Raw genomic sequence first — 22,026 nt, 5'->3', positions numbered from 1 at the left:
CAATGAGGGGACCGGGTCCTCTCAAAGTTTCATGGCAGCTGTCTGAAATAGTACAGGAGAGCAACCCTGAAGCCATTTTGACTCTCCCAATGACCTCAAATAGTCCTCTGCAAATGAGGAAAGCTTTCTCATTGTATTTTCACTTACAAGTCCTGTCTTAAGGGGGTATTTGTGTATGACTAGGGTGAGCCTGTGACCTGGATTCAGGAACTAAAGTATTCACCATTGCATCATAATAATAATAATAATAATAATAATAATAATAATAATAGCCAGGCTGCCAGGTAATGCAATCATCGACCATTATCAGGTATCCTGGCAAACAGGATTTATGCTGCAAACTGCCTCCTATGATGTATGTATGATTATTTTGGGGTGGTCTTTGGCTGAGGGGATTGGGCAATGTCAAAAGTCTTTAAAGGTTCCTGCACACTTTTGTTTGGGGTGTCTCCCTCCTTGGAAGGGGGGGGCACTCTGTTGCAACAGAAAAATAAATATCTGCCTTGCTTTCCACTGGATCCTGCCTCCATCCATTCCTCTCTGAACGATCATGGACTTAGGGGATTCAGAGTCCTATGGGGAGCTGGGCAGCAAAAGCCAAACCCCATTTTTTACACCAGTGTTGTTGTTGTTGTTGTTGTTGTTGTTGTTGTCAGCCCCATCTACGTGCTGCATTCTTTCTGTGCATTTCCCATGGCTTAATAGCATTCATATAAAACGGCGTTTGAAAAACAGAGACCTTGCAGAATATACGCGAGTATTTTCAGCTGCTTGTTTGCTGTGCTCCCTCTGACTGCGATGTGGAAGAAAAGAGGCAGATTATGCTGAGAATGGCAAAGAAGCAGCAGGGAGCCTTGGCAAGTGGCAGGGAGATTAATCTATTCCGTGATGCAAGTGTAGCGCCTTCTTTGGATGAAAGGAATTGATTGAGACCGGGGGTGTGGGGTGTGGGTGGCGGGGGAAAGCTCTGAGTAAGAAAATATTGCAGCAGCTGCTTTCCCTGTGCCCTGCAAGGCAGAAGCTAGGGTACCGGGAGAGCAATGCACCACCTGCTCTGAGATGGAATGACTCTGCAATCTGCTGGAAGAGGGAAGGAATGACCGAGCGATGTTAGGACAAAGAGCTGAAAGAGGAAGACAGGCAGGTTTCAGTGCTGCGAGCATTCGATGAACGAATGAGCCTGCCCATTCAATGCAGCTGAAGAGAACAGAAAATAGAGTTTCAGTGTTTGAGTGATCAACAATTTAAATTACTCATTTTAAAACTTTTGGGTAATGAAAAAGTGAAACCTGATTAATTGGTTAGCGGGTGCTTCTCTTTGTATTTAAAGATTTATTATTATTATTATTATTATTATTATTATTATTATTATTAATTTTTGTATACAGTGGTACCTCGGGTTACATATGCTTCAGGTTACAGGCGCTTCAGGTTACAGACTCCGCTAACCCAGAAATACTACCTCGGGTTAAAAACTTTGCTTCAGGATGAGAACAGAAATCGTGCTCCGGTGGCGTGGCAGCAGTGGGAGGCCCCATTAGCTAAAGTGGTGCTTCAGGTTAAGAACAGTTTCAGGTTAAGAACAGACCTCCAGAACGAATTAAGTACTTAACCCGAGGTACCACTGTATAATGCTTTTAAATCAATCAATTAATACCATCTGCTACATTTCAACATTTTCGTATAACGCTAACCTTCACTAGAAGTGTGATGTTGATATACATGTTCAGGGCCAGATTTAGGTTTGATGAGGCCCTTAGCTACTGAAGGTAATGGGGCCCTTTATATGTCCAGCTGTCCTTCGTCAAAAACAAACTCGCTGTTATTTGTGTTGAATATATCTTATATGGTAATTCATAGGAGCCTACTCAACACAAAACACTGCTGCTGTATGTAGGTTTTATTTTATTTGTTTTTTTATCTTACATTTTGGAAATGTACATCCAGGTTTTTTCCTTTAATTTGGGGGGGGGGGGCTCCAAGAGAGTGGGGCCCTAAGCTATAGCTTGTTTAGCTTATACATAAATTCAGCACTGTGCATGTTTATTGTCAAGTTTTTTATGACTATCAGATGTATTATTAATACATCTTTAAATTGGCAAACACAGTCTTATCCACATCTATTCAGAAATAGGTCTCACCAAGTTCAGTGGGGCTTACTCCTGGGCAAGTATGTGCAAGACTGTGGCCTAAACTGATTTAAAGCTTGCAACCCTGGTTACAAGAGAATATACAATAGCCATTGAAACAGATAAACCATAGCAAAAATGAAACTGTACATTAGGCTAAAATGTTATTATTTATTTAATAAATTTATATACCATCTTTCCTCTCAAAGGAGCACAGTGATAAAACAATTGTTAACTTTTTTAAAAAACAAACAAACATCTAGTATAGAGGAAAACTGGGAAAGCTGGAAGAGGAAGGTCTTCAGTTGTTACTAAAGAGACAGAGATGGTGCCTGTCAAATATTTAATGGGAGGCCATTTCAGATGGTAGGAACCACAACACTAAAGGCCCAGTTCCTGTATTGTGCAGGATGTGTACTTTCTGGTAGGATGTTATCTGCAGGAGGCCCTCACCTGTAGTGCTCAGTGATTGACTTGGTATATAAAGGATGCTTATGAAACGTGGGCCACTTATAAATACCATCTCCAACTCCTCAAGAGATTCCATCAACAATGTTTCCGAAATCATTTTGCACATCATGTGGGAAGGCAGATGAACTAATGCCAGTGTACTGGAAGAAGCAAAGATCACCAGCGTCGAAGCAATGATTCTTCAACATCAACTTCGTTGGACTGGTCATGTCGTTCAGATGCCATACTATTGTCTTCCAAAGCAACTACTCTATTCTGAACGTAAAAATGGAAAGTGTAATGCTGGTGGTCAACAAAAGAAGTTTAAAGACTCTCTCAAGGCAAATCTAAAAAAAGTAGTATAAACACCGACAACTGGGAAACACTGGCCTGCGAGCGCTCCAATTGGAGAAAAGCCTTTACCAAAGGTGTTGTGGGTTTAGAAGACGCTCAAACTCAGGACGGAAGGGAGAAACGTGCTAAGAGGAAGGCATGCTTGGCAAACCCTCATGTGATCAACTCCCACCCAGAAACCTATGTCCCCACTGTGGAAGGACGTGTGGATCCAGAATTGGCCTCCACAGTCACTTACAGCATTAAGACCATGTTCATGGAAGACAATCTTACTTGGCTACGAGTGATTGCCAAAGAAGAAAGATGATCAAATGCAGAGCTATTACTGCTCACAAATGGGTTGTTTCAACACATCATTTTGGTCACCTCCAAGAACAACGTCATAATTTAGAAGAGATATATTAAAAGGAGACACTCGAACTCAGGACGAAAGGGAGAAAGGAGCTAAAAGGAAGACACTCTTGGCAAACCCTCCCTGTGATCAACTCCTGCCCAGAAACCTATGTCCCCACTGTGGAAGGTGTTAAGTTGTGGGCGAACATATCAGACGATACAGTGACTCTTCCAAAGCAGCTCTTTATTTGTAAGCTGGAACAGAACTGAACTGAGGAGCTCAGTCAGCCTGCTTATATAGAGCTCCAGAACAATGTAACTGTTGCCATTTTCTAAAACTATCCAATCACTGAACGTCACTTTCGATCCTTCATTTGCATAACTATCTACAGTATCCCCCTGCTGGCCCAGGGTGAGAACTTCAGTACATAACAGAAGGATGTGTAGATCCAGAATTCGCCTCCACAGTCACTTATGGACTCACTAAACAGCACCTAGAACTCATCCTAATAGGTTGGGCTTACACATTTCATGGCAGGATGGCCACCTGATAGACACTATTCAATGTAAGGGCAGTATAAAGCTTTTTGGCAAGCCCATGCAAGGCATGATAGCATTGCCCCACTGCATCTGATTGGGCATGGTGACTCTCCCTGGCTAAAGTGCTGGGTTCTTGTCTAACTAGCCTGCTTCCTTCTCCAATCTCCAGTGATATTTACTGAACACTTTCCAGGTCCTGTAGAGCTGCTGATTTGTTCTCTGGCCATCTGTCCTTGAGCCCATTGGCCACCTTCCCTTGTTCCTCCTGTTGTTGCTGCAGCTTCCTCTTCTCTGCTCTTTTCTTTGTTCCATGACAACATTTGGTTTCCAAACTCCCTTTGCCGCCTCCTCCTCCTGCTGTGTGCACCAGAAGCCAAGGCAGCCCTGCAGCACCAAGAATATTCTGCAGCAGCAATTCTTGATCCACAAAATTGCATCCATGAAGTGCTTCTCTAGGCAGCCACCTAGTGGGAAAGGCAGGGAAAGGCAATCTCACCTAGTTTTGTTATTATATTTTTATTTTTGCACCCCTAATCCCACCTTTAGGGACACGAGTGGCGCTGTGGGTTAAACCACAGAGCCTAGGACTTGCCAATCAGAAGGTCAGCGGTTCAAATCCCCACGGCGGGGTGAGCTCCCATTGCTCAGTCCCTGCTCCTGTCAACCTAGCAGTTCGAAAGCACGTCAAAGTGCAAGTAGATAAATAGGTACCGCTCTGGCGGGAAGGTAAATGGCGTTTCTGTGTGCTGCTCTGGTTCACCAGAAATGGCTTAGTCATGCTGGCCACATGCATGAGTATTGATATAAAAAATTATCAATGCCCTCACATGTTTCATTGGGAGGAAGTCACGATAGTCAACATGTTTGAGTAGCATAGTGTCAATGTACACATCGGATATAGGTAAAAAAGGTGAGGGTAAAGGACCCCTGGACGGTTAAGTCCAGTCAAAGGTGACTATGGGGTTGCGGTACTCATCTTGCTTCAGGCCAAGGGAGCCAGCGTTTGTCCACAGACAGCTTTCTGGGTCATGTGGCCAGCATGACTAAACCACTTCTGGTGCAACGGATCACCGTGACGGAAGCCAGAGCACACAGAAACACCGTTTATCTTCCTGTTGCAGTGGTACCTATTTATCTACTTGCACTGGTGTGCTTTTGAACTGCTAGGTTAGCAGGAGTTGGGACAGAGCAACAGGAGCTCACCCCGTCACAAGGATTTGAACTACCAGCCTTCCAATCGGCAAGCCCAAGAGGCTCAGTGGTTTAAACTGCAGTGCTACCCCTGTCCCTTTACATAAGATATAACAACCATGGCTGGCCAGAGATCTTTTGCTGCCTGAGGCAAAGGTCAGGCTTGTGCTCCTTGCTGTTCCCCATCCATCAATATATCCGCTAACTGAGGCAGGTGTTTCTAGACTCCAACTCCCATCAGCCCCAGCTGTCATGGATAGCAGTTAAGGATGTAACAACTGGAGGACCACAGTTGACCCAAGCACACCCCTGCCTAATGTTAGGGCTGGCCCTAATTGCAACAAACCAAGCAAACCACAATGCAGCTGAGAACTTTTGCTGCCATGAGATTGGCAATAAGTATCCAAGTTATCAGCAAATGTAAACCAGCATGCTTATACTGAGACCCCCAGCGATTGCTCATTTTTGCAGCAGTCGAGAATTTGGCCAGAAAAGCAGGGCTAACTACATATTACAAACAAAGCACAAATAATGTGTCCCTTCCAAATAATGTTAACTATTTCATTCTGCCATTTCCCCCCACCAGATGGAAACTTGCTGCAGTGGGATAACTGGTTCCAAATGCAGGTCGTATGTTTAATTATTATTATTATTAGAAGTGAAACAAATCAGATATCTTTTCACCAGGAAAAACATATATTCTCTGCAGTTATTTATTTATTCATTCTGCCCCTGCCCCACCTTGGGTAACGTGGCAGCATCTGTTTCCATCATATTTCCATTATCAGAGCAAGCTTGTTATTTCTCCCATCGTGCGCAGCAGAAAACCTACACAGAGTGCACAAACAACCCCATGGTCCAATTGCGTAGCAAACTGTAGCATTGCTGGCCGCTAGCCTAAAATTTGTAGGTTCATGACAGACAAAAGGAAACACTGCAAAGTTCACAAAACACACACCGTATTGGCCCGAATAGAAGTCTCACCTTTTTTCCAAATTCTGACCGTGAAAAGTTAAAAGTGCGGCTTAAATTTGCGACCTTACAAAAATGGGCTTTTACAATATCGCTGCTGAAATAGAACAGGTGTGAGTGCCTGGGGGATTTTAAGGGAGCAACTTATATTCGGGTATTGTCTCTCCCCCCCCCCCAATTTTTTTTTAAAGGTGTGGTTTATATTCAGGTGTGGCTTGTATTCAGGTCAATACGGTAATAATTTATGCTATTCCCTGCAGTGAGATATGGACTGTGTAAACATACATTTAAGCAACCCTCTCCTCCAGAATCCAAGGGGATGGGGGATAAATTTGATTCAGTTCTCATTTAAAGGTGACCCTACCTAGTTTGTACTTTCTGAAACAATGTGAATAGCAAAGCATAGCCGCCCTTCCAAATTCCTGCTTCTCCTAATAGATACATCTTTGTGCACAACTGCATTTTTGAACACATTACTTGACTGGAGAACTGCATTGCAAAATTCAGAGAAGTACAAATTTTGAAAGGTGACTGTGTTTTGGTTTGCGCATCCCACCCTTGGAAAGTAGAAATTTGGTAGGCTCACCTTTAAGTGTGACCTGAATCAAATTCCTCCTCCATCCCTATCTACAGGTCAAAATTAAATAATACAAACGTATTTTAAACATCTCCAAGACTGGTCTTTTGAAGCAAGCACCCTTGGCAAGTTATTTTCTTTTCCTTTGCAGATTTTTGTTGAAAAGATCACAGGTTCAAAGGTATTCTTCAAATCTATCTGCAGGCACCTGTTCATAGTCTTTGTTTTGTTCCTTGAGAGTGGGAAGCATTGGAGAACACTGCCAAGCTAGATAAGATATCTTCTTTGCTCACTTGCCTGCTTCTGGTTTTTCTTTAATTAGAGCTCTGCAGACTTGCAACCCTGCAGAGACCCTAATTAAAGTTATTTGCTGTTCACTTAAAATATGCAGCCCCCTCTGCTTACAGCTTTATTTCTGACTGCAGTTTCTATTATAAAAAATGCATCTTCTTGCACTGGCTGTTCCTTCCTGGGTCTTCATCGCCCTTTTTGGTTTTCTGATGCTACACTCAGCTTTAGACTGAAGACCAGACAAGATGAGATCGTGGATATCTGCCTCCACATGATGAATCACTTGGTTTTGTTGAATGACTGTCTATAAGACTCATCTACTGCAATTTTCAATGCACTGTCCCATTTTGAGGGGATGGATATTTCCACTGTGATAGCCCATGTGGTTCATTGCTGGCCTGCATGGAGACAGGTACAATTTGGAGCAAACTCAAGTAGCTTGCATGTGTACTACAGGTATGCTGGATCAGACCAAGAGCCCAACATCTTGTTTCTCTCATTTGGGTGCTTTTGGGAAGTCAAGAAGCAGGCCGGGAGGGCAATATAACTCCTGCTGTTTACCCCACAGCAACTACCTCTGAACATGGAATATACAGTGGAACCTCGAGTTGTGGACGTAATCCATGACGGAGGCACGTCCACAACCCACAGCGTTCGTAACCTGCAGTGCTGTGTCTGTGCACATGCATGACGTGATTTGGTGCTTCTGCGCATGTGTGAAGTGCGATTTAGCACTTCTGCACATGCATGAGCGGCGAAACCCAGAAGTAACCCTTTCTGGTACTTCCGGGTTTCCCACGGTCCGCAACCTGAAAACACGTAACCCAAAGCGTTTGTAACCCGAGGTGCCACTGTGTGTGTGTGTGTGTGTGTGTGTGTGTGTGGACACGGGTAGCACTGTGGGTTAAATCACAGAGCCTAGGGCCTGTCGATCAGAAGGTCAGCAGTTCGAATCCGCACGACGGGGTGAGCTCCCGTTGCTCGGTCCCTGCTCCTGCCAACCTAGCAGTTCGAAAGCATATTGAAGTGCAAGTAGATAAATAGGTACCGCTCCAGCAGGAAGGTAAACGGCGTTTACATGTGCTGCTCTGGTTCTCCAGAAGCGGCTTAGTCATGCTGGCCACATGACCCGGAAGCCGTACACCGGCTCCCTCGGCTAGTAAAGTGAGATGAGCGCCGCAACCCCAGAGTCGGTCACAACTGGACCTAATGGTCAGGGGTCCCTTTACACACACACACACATATATATATGGCTAATAGCTGTTGATAAACCTACTATATTCTACATTTTATTTAGCCAGATTCCAGCTAAGGCCATTTTCGTCCTGAGATATTCTGAGTTCCTTAAGACTGACCTTTAGACAGGTGGAGGTAAATCAAGAATTCCTCTGACTCTAATTTGATCTTCAGAAGCATTTGTGGGCTCTTAATGCTTCAATTTTCATATAGTTTACATTTTTTAAAGGCGCCATCCAACCGTTGTAGGGACTCCACTCCGGATTTGTGTAGGACTTACTCCTTAGCCTTTTCTTCTCCTGAAGATATCCTGCAAGGCAGCAGAGGTTTAGGATCAGAGTTTTCCTTCTCTTAGATGGGTTAACTTCCCAGATTGATGAGCCCCATCTGCCTCTCACTTCTCTCTACAGCATGCGAAGAAGCCACCTTCCTGACCATTGGACCCACTATTGTTCTCGTCTGCTTAATGTTCCAGATACTCTCTTCACATGCTGAGGACCTCCCTAGGGTTTGAGACCCATTGGCTCACTTGGTTTGGCTGGCCAGTCAAAGTTGTTTCCTGGGGTGTGGCCATTGTTGCATGGAAGCTGAGTGTAGAGCGGGGGCCAAAGGTGGATAAACTACCCTAGAGCAAGCACAACATTTCCCTCACCAGAGGTACCACTCCTCCCTTAAGACCCCATACACTTCTGTGACTACCACTGAACTAATATATTTATAATTCTATATATGCAACAGTATAAAGGGTGTTAAGTTTCATAAGGGTTGGAAGATGAAGCCAAGATCAGAACTGAAAAGTTAATAGAAGGAAGGAAGGAAGGAAGGAAGGAAGGAAGGAAGGAAGGAAGGAAGTTTAATAATAATAATAATAATAATAATAATAATAACCCAACAGAATATTAAAAACACAATAAAACATCAAACATTAAAAACTTCCCCAAACAGGGCTGCCTTCAGATGTCTTCTAAAAGTCAGATAGTTGTCTATTTCCTTGACATCTGATGGGAGGGCGTTTCACAGGGCAGGCACCACTACCGAGAAGGCCCTCTGCCTGGTTCCCTGTAACCTCACTTCTCGCAGGTATTCCACAAATATTTGAGACTAACAGGGAGAGGAAAGGACACCACTATCTGCATATTATTTCTCTCACATGTCAATCAAATAGCAAGATACATTCGTTTTGACAAGTACTCCAAGATCTATCTTTTCAGGATGTGATGAATTTATACCTTGCTACATTAATCCTCTTAGTGCTTAACCAGCAGTTAAGGACTTTGATGTCTTAGCTATCAGTTTCACTGGGCGCTCTGACATGATGGCTGGATACCCAGTTGCTAGCTAGGGGGGGAGCCTCAAATAATTGATTCAGAGTTAATTTTTTTAAAAAAGAGAGAGATTAAGTCAATTTTATTGCATTTATCAAGGTTTTAATTCTCTTTGCCATGTTTTGCAATTCGGCAAATTCAAGCACTGTTTCCAATATCTATTTAATTCCTAGCCAAGTGGAAAGAGTGACAGGAGGCACCTAAATACTGGATGGGTTATGTGTCATTGCGGCTACATTCACTTAAGCCCTATGATGCCACATGAAACTGTCATAGCTTCTCCCAAAGAATTTTGGGAGCTGTTCTTTGTTAAGGGTGCTGAGAGTTGGTTACCAGACTCTGATTCTCTGTACAGAGCTACAGTTCCCAGAGTTCCTTGTGAAGAGGGACTGGCTGTTGAACCAGTCAAGGACTCTATTCTTGGCATGCAATAATATTGACTATTTTATTGTTTGTACATGCTGTGGCACTGTGGCCTAAACCACAGAACCTAGGGCTTGCCGATCAGAAGGTTGGTGGTTCGAATCCCCGCAATGGGGTGAGTTCCCATGGCTTGGTCCCTGCTTCTGCCAACCTAGCAGTTCAAAAGCACACCAAAGTGTAAGTAGATAAATAGGTACAGCTCTGGTGGTAAGGTAAACAGCATTTCCATGCACTGCTCTGGTTCGCCAGAAGCGGCTTAGTCATGGTAGCCACATGACCCGGAAGTTGTACGCCCGATCCCTCGGCCAGTAAAGTGAGATGAGCACTGCAACCCCAGAGTCGTCCATGACTGGACCTAACGGTCAGGGGTCCCTTTACATAATGGTACAACTTTTGGGAGATAAGGCATCAGGGTGGAATCCCTTAGTTTAATATTGGGTCGGGGTGAAGTGGAGCATCACCCCTACCGGTCAGGGACTGGGCAGCTGAGGAGGAGTGGTAGAAACCTCCACCTCAAAGTTTCCGGGCAGGAGGAAGATGCCAATAGTATGGACCCAGATTCATGGTGGTGGGAAACAGGACACACCCCAGAAGAAGAAGAAACAATGAGTTGGGAAATAATGGAGGATGAGGAAGAGGAGCAAGCTAGCAAGCAGGTGCTTTGGTAAAGGGAAAGGGAAAGGACCCCTGGATGGTTAAGTCCAGTCAAAGGCGACTATGGGGTTGTGGCACTCATCTTGCTTCAGGCCAAGGGAGCCTGCGTTCGTCCACAGACAGCTTTCTGGGTTATGTGGCCAGCATGACTGAACCGCTTCTGGTGCAACCAGACAGCGTGATGGTACCTATTTATCTACTTGCGCTGGCATGCTTTCAAACTGCTAGGTTGGCAGGAAGCAGATGCTTTAGTTATGAACAGAGACAGGACTCTGGGAGTGGGAGAAACAGTACAGCATACGTGGACACTACATCACTTGAAAGTCTGGTAGAACCTCCTCCTTCTCCGAGGACCAGGCAATCCCTTCAAATCTTTGAGCAGAAGGCTAAACAGAGACAGAAAGATTCCGTCTCCAGCCACCATAGGCAGTAAGGAGGGGTTTGGAAGTGCTGCAAGGGGCACTCTGAGCAATGTCTCAAGACTGAGAATAATTCACGGTTTCTCTGTGCATTCTGTTGATTTAAATAAAAGAACTGGAAGAAGCTCACTGCATCTCTGATTTTACCAGGCAGCTAGCCTGGGAGTCGTGATGCTTCCTGAAGCAGGTGAGACTTCAGAGCACTCTGTTATAGGGGTCAAAATGGAAGTCTCTTTCCAGAAGCCAAGTGGGGGACAGATGGACCATAGAGGGCCACCTTGGTGGACCCGTATCTGAAGGAAGTGTCAAAATCCCAGGGATAACGCTGCTTAAGCATCAGTCCTCCAACTGGAGGCTGAGAATGGATATAAAGAACCAATGCCTGAGTCAAAGCCTAGCTGCATCAGTAATCAATGAAAGTTGTGGCCAATTTTAAATCCCTGAAGGTTGTCTTGTCCAGTTTGTTTACACCTATCCTCATGTTGGACTCTCCCTCTGGGGTGCAGGGCAGTGTGAATGGGTCCACAATGGTATTTTTGTATCTTTGTAGATAATATGCAGTGTTACCTTGGTCGTGTCACAACCTCTCGGGCTAACTAACATCATAGGGGCATTGTGATGATAAAATGGGGAAGGGGAGAGCAATGTCCATGAGCAACTTGGAGGAAAAATGATGGGATAAAATGTAATAAATAAGCAATATACTTCTATGGAGTTACCTCCATGTAGAAAAATGGCATGTGCTAAGTGGTCCTCTCTGATTGGCAAAGTTTCCCCAACATCTCAACAGCTGAGCGGTGGAGAGCTCGACGGGTACAAAAGGAGAAAGCTTCACAATGCCAATTAAGTTTCAGAAAGAGTAGCTTTCAACAAAAGGAAACCAAGCATGAGGTGAACTCACAATAGGGAATACTTCAGATTCTAGAAAGCTGCCTTGCAAATAAAATTGCTAGGTTTGTAGAGTGAAGGTATAGTCATTTTCTGCAGTGAATAGCTTGCACAGTGTTAGTTACTTGCACTTCACAAATCCCATTGCTTCAAGACAGCAGAGCATGCTGCTTCTGATCAGGCAGATGCCTTGCCAGTATAGATTTGCCCCACGATACCAAAGATTTCATAGAAGCGCTGCCGAGAAAAGAAGTAACTTGCAGGATGCAGTTTGCAGAGAGAGAAAAAGTTCCTGTGTTTGCGGGGATGATATTTGTGTCATGTAGTAATCGGAAGGTTTACCTCTGCAGGACCTGGAGATCTGTCCAGTTCTGGCCTCAGTCCCTCAGTTCTGCTGACTAAATAGAAGGCACGCTTAGATGTTGCTGCATTTTACAGAGTCTACCAGGTGACACACCAGTGTTAGATGGCACCAGGCATAAATCTTCTGGCTGGATCCTGCTGGGTTTGGGCCATCACCACAGGAAACCAACAATGGTTCTGCATATTTGGAATACTGTATTTCACACTCCCTGAGCAGTCAAAAGGGACATTAGTGGCTTGTAATGTCAAGAGGTCCTCCCTCCTTCCCTCCCACCTACTGAGTTTCAAGTTGCATTCTCACATTGTCGTACAGACCATGCCCATTACCTGATTTGTTTTCCTGCACTGACTCCAGATCACTAAAGGTACCGTCTGCAACTCACCACGAAGGCCTCCCTTGCTCTCTTGTAATGGTAACGGTGCCCACCTGAGAGGGGCTGGAACTGAGTTCCAGTGTGTTCTGGATGAAAAAAAAGAGAAACCCCTAAATTTGAATGGCATGCCTCAAATTCCATAAGAGCATTCAGTAACTGCCTGCAAGAACTGATTTTTAAAAAAACCCCACAGCAAGCTCAAAATATGGCAAGGCAAACATTCCGTAAGTTAATCAAGGCAGTAACATTGGCTGCAGGTGGCAGCCTAGGATATAATTCAATTTGCAACTCCTAGGATTGCCATATGTCCAGAATTTTCCAGACATATCCAGAATACTGCAGCTGCATGCAGTGCGTCTAGGCAGAAATCGGCGAAAAGTCTGGGAAACTCCAGATGTATAGCAGCCCATGAAGGCAGTATCGTTTTTGCCAATTTGCTCCAAAAAGTCCCATTTCTTTGCAATTTCAACAACTTTTCTGTCTGGATCTGTGGGAATGTTCTGGGGTGCAAGAGAGGATATATTGACTAATTATATCCTTATCCAACTTGTGCTAACAAGTTCCCAAAATATCAGCAGAGTTTATAGACGTTCCCCTTTAAGTTCGCAACGGTAACGTGTGCACAGGTTCGCTAGAACCTCTATAATAATTACTCTGGTAATTTCCCCTTTGTTCCCTCTTAAAATACAAGACACGACACAGTCTTTATAAAAGTATAAAAGAGTTTACTCACGTTCTGTTCACAATATGATCCCAGAAGGCACACAGCTTAAAAAGGTAAAATACATTTAGAATCTATCTTGTAGCAAGATAGTCCTTATCTCCTCTCTTGGCTGGGCTCTCCTTAGATGTTTCCTCATGGAAGGAAGATGGCAGAGAGAGATGGCAGAGAGAGAGATGGCTGCCTGCCCTGTGCTTTTATCATTTACCTGCACAGGTGAGGCCACACCCACCTCTGGTCACATGCGGAGGAAGTCTGTCCCCAGGAAGTTTACCTGCTTGCTAGACAGACATCCCTCCCCATGTTCTAACATGTACACTCTAGGAATGTTGTCATTGACTGCTCCTGTGTTTACATCCCACAGGATCTTCACTTTTTGAAATATGGCAACCCTAGCTACACAAGTGGTGGTACAATGGATTTTGTGGCTGAAGCACTGAGAAACGCACATCCCCATCCAAGGTCTGTTCAGAGAAATGTCACTGGGGAAAGGACAGTGTCTCCCACTGTACTTGAGGGCAGTAGGTTTGTCTAAGGGTTAGGGACTCAGGTGGCGCTGTGGTCTAAACCACTGAGCCTCTTGGGCTTGCTGATCAGAAGGTCGGTGGTTCAAATCCCCTCAATGGGGTGAACGCCCGTTGCTCTGTCCCAGCTCCTGCCATCTAGCAATTTGAAAGCATGCCAGTGCAAGCTGATAAATAGGTACCGCTGTGGCGGGAAAGTAAATGGTGTTTCCGTGCTCTCTGGTTTGTCATGGTGCTCCTTTGCACCAGAAGCAGTTTAGTCCTGCTGGCCACATGACCCAGAAAGCTGTCTGTGGACAAACATTGGCTCCCTAGGCCTGAAAGAGAGATGAGCGCCTCAACCCCATAGTCACCTTTGACTGGACTTAACCATCACATTGTACTCCTACCCCTGGACACTCTTGCTACCTCAGCATCTGCTGCCTGGGGCAGCTGCCAGCCTTGCTATTCCGCATCCCTGCAATTCAGAACCAGTATCAGAGTTCCAGCCAGAGAAAAATACTTGGCAGATGTGAAGTAGAGCCTGAGGAGATATCTTCCTGACATGTGTGCCCCCAATCACTTCCTTACAACTTTAACTCCCTTTTTCCAACAAAGCCCAGCCTGGGCTGAAGGAGAAGTCCTCATATCACAAATGATCAGTTTCATATCACAAATGATCGGTAATGCTGTTAAAAGTCCTGCCAACCTGGTGGAACCAACAGCTCATTGACTTGCACCACACAGGGACTTCCTCCCTAGCTGCTGCTTGTGGTTTGCCTTCTCTTGCTAGGCAAATCTTCTCTCCAGCCTTGAATGCCGACCCTCCAAGAGAGCCAGTGTGGTGTAGTGGTTAAGAGCAGTAGTCTCGTAATCTGGGGAACCGGGTTCGCGTCTCTGCTCCTCCACATGCAGCTGCTGGGTGACCTTGAGCCAGTCACACTTCTCTGAAGTCTCTCAGCCCCACTCACCTCACAGAGTGTTTGTTGTGGGGGAGAAAGGAGGTTGTTAGCCACTTTGAGACTCCTGAAGGGGAGTGAAAGGCGGGATATCAAATCCAAACTCTTCTTTAAAATAATAATAATAAAAAATAATAATGCAGACCCTCCAAGTGTCCCTATTTACCAGGGACAATCTGGGATTTACAGAAGCCAGCCCGGTTTCTGATTTGATCCCGGAATGTCCTACTTTCCCATCCCTTTTTCCACCAGAGAAATGTTGGAGGGTATGGAGTTATCTGACCCCCGAGCCCTGTACTGTATTGGGAAGGTGTTTTTATGTTTAATATTTTATTGTGTTGGAAGCCACCCAGAGTGGCTGGAGCGACCTGGTCAGACAGGTGGGGTGTTGATGATTGCTGATGGAGGAGGAATGGGTCATCCCTATTTTCATTGGAGAAATGTTGGAGGATACGTTAATAATAACAAAGGGAGATGGAAAGAAGATAAAGTCCTTACCAGAGAAGAACAGCAGATCAAATTGATGGATTATGCTGAAATGGCTAAAATTACCGGAAGAGTCAGAAATCAGGAAGGCCAAATTTTTAATAAGGAATGGGGGAAATTTATAACTTATCTTAAATACCACTGAAAACAGTTAGAATCGTTAGTCGGATTGGAATATCACTTGTAGTTTAATGGTGAATTTTGGATGATACAATGGAGAGATAAAAGAATTGGTTTAGTATAAAAGATGCAGGAGGAAATGATTAACAATAGGACCCACAAAGGGGAGGAGGGAAGTCCAGGAGATTCCTTGGAATCTTGTTTTTATGTTGTATGTTCGATAAGTGGCTGTAAAATTTTAAATCTGAAAAACCAAATAAATAAATTTTTATATATACCGCAAAATTTTAATCTGAAAAACCAAACAAATTTATATATATAAAAAGAAAACACTATGGGAAAAAAATATAACAAGGGAGAAATAAACTGTAATTCAGAACAGCGAAAACCCGAAGCAACCCTCCTTTTTAGGTATCATTTGGGCTCCCATTGATCTCTGTCTCTCTCATTGCGGCTTGAAGAAGAGGCGGTGGGGCGGGGCGGATGGCACACATACCCGCCTGGCGCGCGCACCTCGCTCCCCCCAGTGCGCAGGGCGCGTTTCTTGCGCGCCTCGCCTAGCCGCAGCATCTCCTCGGATCGCCGCTACGAGGCGAGCTGGAGCTCTTTGGCCGGCGGCAGCCCGGATGTAACAGCAGCAGCAGCAGCAGCAGCAACATCAGAGCCGGAGCCGCCGAGCTGTGGTGCTGCCTTGCCTCCTTGCTAGTGACAAGCCTCGGCGAGCACGAACATGGCGCTCGGAGCGATGTAACGGAGGCGCCGGGGCGGCCGGAGCTCGCTTGACAACCAGCCGGCAGCCTTTAGGTAAGCGCGACAGGCTTCCGCGGGGATGGGGAGAAAGGCTGGTCCCAGCGCGAGGACCATTCTCAGCCGCAGCATCCCGAGGGCCAGCGGGAAGCATCAGTAGCCTCTACCTGGAGAGGATGTGGGATAGGAGGATGGAGGAGAGAGGGTACCCCGGGTTGCCACCGCCTTTGTCAGCTTCCTCGGGGGACGGAAGAGCCTCGCTCTCCCGAAGGCAGCGCTGGCTCCCTTTTTCTAGAGGGAAGATGCGGTCTTGGAAGGATGGGAGGCATCTGTGGGTGTGGAAGACTGGTGTGTAGATTAGAGGCTATCCCAGCTCTCTCATTTCCAGCATGGTCTGAGCTGCCAAAGAAGCACCCCCTCACCCCTGCAAAAAATAAAAAAATAAAATAAAAAATACCATTGCTCTTTAGTGAGGGATGTGCCCATGCGTTTTTTGGTAGGGCTGTTTTGCACATGATGTCTCAGGGATCGGACATTATCTGTTTGCAGAAATCTGCATGCTTCGGTAGGATTGTCCACAGAGTTGGCCACATGCAGCATGCATACATGTGTGCGCGCATGCACACACACCCCAGCGAGCATGTTTTTTGGGTGTGGGTATGCTGGGCGGGGAGGGGAGGGGGAGATTTAAGGAACTGCTGTGACTGCTTGCATGGAGAGCGTGGCGATTCTCTGGTCTTGCAGATTAAAGGCGCGGTTCGAAACTGGGGAAATTTAATATTCTCCATGTGTGTGTTGTGCAGTAAGCCCTGCTGTGACCTTGTCATTTTAGATGTTGAGGAGGTAGGAAACACAGGAAAATAACCCCACCACCTTCCCAAACCTAGTGAAACAATGCCCTCTTTTAAGAATCTGATGAAGAGTACTTCTCAACTGCAAGCTGCTAGTTCTTTAGATTTGACACTCCTGCTTGTTTTAGAATGATGATACATCGCTGGCATTTTTTGTAAAAAATGTGTTTTATTTAATGTATGCATCCCCTTGTTCATAAAACAAGGTGAGATAAAAATGTAAATGTCCAAGTCAGATAAATATTGGAAATATTGTATGGACAGCTGAGTGATTTCAAGAAAGGTAATAGGATTCTTGTGCCTATTTTAGAGAACTTTGCATAACAGCAAGACAAGATAATCTCTCACTAAGTAGAACACGTATTATTTTACTCTCCTGTACAGGTTTACTCAAAAGTAATTCTCAGTGTGTTCAATGAGGCTTACTCTGAGGTAAATGTGCATAGGATCTCAACCTTCATCAAACACAGCAAACAGATAGATTCACTTTTGTAGTTATTTTTATATAGTACTACTGGATTAAAAGAGAACATTGGGAGCAAGTTTTGTTTCAAGCTTAAGAATCAACTTTTCTTTAGGAGACAAATATTGCACAGGAGTTTAGTCTAAGAATAGCTCATTGAGAGAGCATGAGCCACAATGTATGCACTGGGCAGGGTGTCTTGGAGCCTTGCCAATGAAATCAATAGACGATCACACCAAGTCTATGATTATGCTGACTTTTTTTTTTAATGCACTTCCAAGCTTCTTGGGTCTGCCATTGTTTTATGTGAAGTGTAAAAGCTGTTTTTGATATTTGCTGCTTCTTTTATCTCACTCTTCATGTGATACCTAATTATCACTGGATGTGATGGTTTGGGTTTTAGAACAGTATCCTTTTTCTCTTTTTTTAAAGTCTAAGTTACTTCTGAATAATTTATCCCTGAGATAGGGTTGGAGAAAACCACAACTGTATTGAAACTGACCTTGTTGTAGAAAAATACAAGGCTCTAGACAGCAAGACAGTGGAATGACAAAAGGTAATGATTGCTGGCAAAGGAATGTCATGGTGATCTCTCATTGTGATAATTCCAAAATGCATCGTAGGGCAATATCTTTATTAGGCCAACTCCAGTGCCACGTAAGATTTGGGGAAGAAGCCAATTTTGCTTTAAAGCCCCAAAACAGAAGGTGGGAACCTGTGGTCCGCCACATGTTGTTGAACTCTTTTTTATGAAATAATTTTTGGTTGATTTTATAAGTATAAAATTATAACAATACCACCATACATATCCATATTTAAAGATTCCTCTGTATCTCTGGCCTTCCCATCTTCCCCTTCATGGGTCCTATTGTCAACCTTTTCAACTCGTGTTCGACTCTTCGTGACCCCATGGACCAGAGCACGCCAGGCACTCCTGTCTTCCACTGCCTCCCACAGTTTGGTCAAACTCATGCTGGTAGCTTCAAGAACACTGTCCAACCATCTTGTCCTGTGTTGTCCCCTTCTCCTTGTGCCCTCCATCTTTCCCAACATCAGGGTCTTTTTCAGGGAGTCTTCTCTTCTCATGAGGTAGCCAAAGTATTGGAGCCTCAGCTTCAAGATCTGTCCTTCCAGTGAGCACTCAGGGCTGATTTTCTTAAGAATGGATAGGTTTCATCTTCTTGCAGTCCATGGGACGTTCAAGTCTCCTCCAGCACCATAATTCAAAAGTATCAATTCTTCGGCGATCAGCCTTCTTTATGGTCCAGCTCTCACTTCCATACATCACTACTGGGAAAACCAGAGCTTTAACTATACGGACCTTTGTCGGCAAGGTGATGTCTCTGCTTTTTAAGATGCTGCCTAGGTTTACTAGGAGTCAAATACCACCGGCACAACATTTACATATAGTTTTCTATATGAACACATGTTGTTGAACTCTATCTCCCACCATCCATATGCATTGCCCATACTGAGGTTGATGGGAATCGGAATTCAACAACTGGAGGGCCACATCTTTTATACCTCTGGCATAAAAAGTTTGCATTAGTGCTTCTCCACGCTTTTCCCAGTTTGCCCCACTACCTGCTCCTGGGGAAGCCCTCTCTTGACCACTGAATTAGAGCAAATGTCAAGGAGGTTTTCAGCAAATTGATGTTTCCTTCGATTCGGCATTAAAGAGTGGGTTTCCCCAGGGAAAGTGCAGGATAAATGGAAAACTCCATGCCTAGAAAGCAGCCTGGGATAAGCGAAAAAACCTCTCAGACCTGTGGACAAGCAGAAGTATTAGTCTCAGTCTTAAAATGGAGTGCAGATTAATTTATCTTAGGTGGTATACAGGTTTAAGGTTACACTCTGGTTTGTTTGGATAAAGAAACAGACAATGGCCAGTTCCTTGTTTTCTAGAACACAGAATCTGGCAGTTCTAGGAATATAGAGTGTTTGATGACAGGAAACAGGATTTTAGTTTTCTCATCAGATGTGGTAGTCTTGTAGTAAGGTTAATGCTTACTGGGAAATGATATATAATGAAATGAAAAGGATGTTTCTTTGGGGAATTATAGGGACAGAACTACCTAAAATGTATAGAAACCTATTCGTGTATGCCACTACAGCTGCAAGACTGTTACTTGTCCCAAAATGGAAAGAAGCAGAAGTACCAGCAAAGGAAAAATGGATACAAAACCTTATGGAATATGCAGAAATGGTGAAACTTACCGGAAGAATGAGAAATCGAGTTAAACATTTTTTTTTAAAAAAAGAAAAGAATGGAAATGGTTTATTGAATATTTACAGATAAATTATAAACAGATAAAAACACTGGCAGGATTCTTGTAATAACCTGCAGTTTTATAAGAGTATATATTTAAAGGAGGTGAATAAATAAGTAAATTAATTTAATTTGGATATGCAGAAGATATTAAAAATATATGTAAGGAACCCCAGAAAGAGGGGGAAGGAAGTCAAGTTTTGAAATGTCAAAATGAGTGTGAAATTAGTGAAATGTATAAACTTGAAAAGTACAGTCATACCTCGGTTTGAAGTCACTTCAGGTTGAGCTTTTTCAGGTTACGCTCCACGGCAACCTGGAAGTAGCGGAACGCTTTACTTCCGGGTTTTGCTGCTCACGCATGCACAGACGCTCAAAATGATGGCACACGCATGCGCAGAAGTGGTGAATCATGACCCGCACACGCACAGATGCACAAACGCGGGTTGCGTTCACTTCAGGATGCGAACGGGGCTCTACAATGGATCCCGTTAACATCCAGAGGTACCACTGTAGTAATGATAAAGACTCTCCTCCCTGGAAGAGAGGGAAGTGGTTGTGGGCGGGAGTCCGAGCTCCGCCCCTAGCAGGGGGTGTTAGCCCCCTGGCTCCCACATTCACCTGGCTGGCGCCTACGCCCATCGGCAGGCACCCAACCAGGTGCCTCCGAGGGGGCGTTTACAGCAGCCTATATGCTGTGGCGCCAGGGTATTGGTGGGTAGGTTAGGCATTGGAAAAATGTGTTGTGGTGTCGAAGAGCTAGGTGTGGCCATCGCCTATGCCTTCAATTTTTGGGGTATTCCGTTAAAGGAATCTGGCGGGAGGCCATGGCACGACCCTCGGTGACATCAGGGGAGAGCCTATAGTTGGATTAGCATCAACAGGCTCCACCTACTGGTGAATAAACCCTCCTTGTTTTAGACATCCAATGCCTAAGCCAATACCTTTTCACTGCTGTAATCAATAAAGTTGTGGCCTTTTCTTGCCCATTAACCTTATATCACGTGTCCTTGTGTATTCATTCCACATTGCGGGGGTCGGGTCCTCGAACCACAATGATAATAATAACAAACAAACAAACAAACAAACAAAGCACAGGACTGAGATTTTAGTTTTCTATATGCTCCATGTGTGAGTATTCAAATCACAAGAACACCCATTTGCAGTCAAGTGCTACAGTCAAGTCACAAGTTTGCAACCTCACTGAAAATTCAGGCCATCATTGCCCACCCCAGTGTAGATGTCCGTGTCATATGTTAAAAATGCAATTATTTAGGATCTTATGGGCTCAAAAATATTAATGCAGGGATTTCCTTATTTCTCTTTTGCATTCAGGAGACTTTCTGTCATGTTGTTGTCAAAGTCTTCTCTATGCTTATGGTGAGACCAGGAAAAGCTCAGCCCTTTGAAATCATGAAAGCTGATATCATTGCTATACAAGCTGGCGTTCACAGAGGCCTATGTTTTCCCCTCTCTTTAAATGGGTGAAGGGAAGAAGTATCGCCAATCACTGGTTGCTGGGGAAGTTTCATTGCCTCTTTTCAACAGGCAACAAAAGTTTTCGAAGCTTCACAGGAGTTCTAAGGTCTGCAAAAGGCTTGAGTGATCACATACCCCCCCAACATTTCTCCATTGAAAACAGGGACATCGTATTCCTTAACAGTGTTCAAAACTCCCATTGTTCTAGGCACATTTTGCAACAGGGAATTTCATTAGCACAAACAGTTTCTGAGCTCTGGGTGACTAAGATTTCAGATTAAAACTGCAGATTGGAAGGAAAGGAGGACCTTTTTCTGCCTCCCCACTACCAGCTACTCTTTGATGACTGGAGAAGAGACCTTCTTAAGAATATTAGGGGGGTGGGCAGGGGAAGTAACTAGACCATGTGAAAAATGAACATAATATTTTAGCTGCAGTTCATTCATTTTCAGCTTTGTACAGTGGTACCTCAGTGTACCGTGTACAGTGGGACGCGGGTGGCGCTGTGGGTAAAACCTCAGCGCCTAGGACTTGCCGATCGTCACATCAGCGGTTCGAATCCCCGCGGCGGGGTGCGCTCCCGTTGCTCGGTCCCAGCGCCTGCCAACCTAGCAGTTCAAAAGCACACCAGTGCAAGTAGCTAAATAGGTACTGCTATAAATAGGAAGGTAAACAGTGTTTCCATGCACTCTGGTTTCCATCATAGTGTCCATGATTGCAGTCATGGGATTTTTGTCTGTCACATGATGGTGTATGTTTTGATGGGCTAAAGAAAGCCTTTGAAGCTCTTGAACGAATGACCAGGAGGGAGAGAACATGCCAGTCAGGCATGTGTCTCTACTAGGGTCCTACTTGAGTGTAGGACGAGCTCCTGACAGGTAAACAGTGTTTCCATGCACTCTGGTTTCC

At 44.6% G+C, this 22,026-nt stretch overlaps 2 protein-coding genes across 5 annotated transcripts in view; one reads left to right on the top strand and one right to left on the bottom strand.

The window, feature by feature from the left end:
• PLCB4 (phospholipase C beta 4) overlaps positions 1-22,026 on the bottom strand; it is a 665,275-nt gene that overhangs the window by 285,586 nt on the left and 357,663 nt on the right. The window lies entirely within an intron of this gene.
• PAK5 (p21 (RAC1) activated kinase 5) overlaps positions 15,881-22,026 on the top strand; it is a 264,301-nt gene continuing 258,155 nt past the window's right edge. For all 4 annotated transcript variants that reach the window (XM_083730256.1, XM_083730254.1, XM_083730255.1 and 1 more), the window contains exon 1: positions 15,881-16,112. The gene's annotated coding sequence lies outside the window, so the exon portion shown is untranslated. The remainder of the gene's footprint in view (positions 16,113-22,026) is intronic.

The sequence above is a fragment of the Podarcis gaigeae genome (genome assembly GCF_964106915.1).
Source record: "Podarcis gaigeae genome assembly, chromosome: 3".
Lineage (NCBI taxonomy): Eukaryota > Metazoa > Chordata > Lepidosauria > Squamata > Lacertidae > Podarcis > Podarcis gaigeae.
Note: the sequence above shows the minus strand (reverse complement) of the source record. Positions and strands in the feature narration are given on the sequence as shown.